Raw genomic sequence first — 684 nt, 5'->3', positions numbered from 1 at the left:
TATATGCAATTTCCAAGAAATTTAGTTTTTTCTTCTCTTAATCATAAGAATATTACATTGGCCTTTACAGACATACAATGTTTGCCCTGCCCTCAAATACAGGTCATCCTGTACTAGAACTAGACTCTGTTCTGAAATATCCTTCTATAGAAAGTCTCCAATACATCTAAGTGTATGAGGGAAACTGGTGCATCTGGAAACTGCTTTTTTTCTGTACAAATTTAACTGCAAAAGATTAAATTAGATAATCCAATGGGAACACAAAACCCATTAAAAAACTCACAACTCCAAATTCCAACATTTTGCTTCAATGTTAACAAGAGATATAAACTCTCTCTCTCTCCTGAAGTAAAAAAAAATCAGAAATACACGAGATTTTTATAGAGTATATTAAATAACATCTGCAACATTTCCAGAGGGAAGGCTTAGAAATTTAGGCAGTCATTTACAATTTTTTTCTAGTACTTGAATTACTTGCATAAATATTACTTCAAACATCATAAAATACACCACAAGCTAAGTTTCAGACATACAAGCTGAACATCAACTTTAACAGATATATTAGTTTATTTTTTATAAAAATAAAAAAGAAAGGTAGTTTCCTTGCCAAAGTACTGCTAATGATAATAGGACATAAATTTAAACACCAAGTTGTGCAGTGTGCAGTGTAGTCAGGCTTGGCAA

Source organism: Geospiza fortis, unplaced genomic scaffold (genome assembly GCF_000277835.1).
Source record: "Geospiza fortis unplaced genomic scaffold, GeoFor_1.0 scaffold471, whole genome shotgun sequence".
NCBI classification, from domain to species: Eukaryota; Metazoa; Chordata; class Aves; order Passeriformes; family Thraupidae; genus Geospiza; species Geospiza fortis.
Note: the sequence above shows the minus strand (reverse complement) of the source record.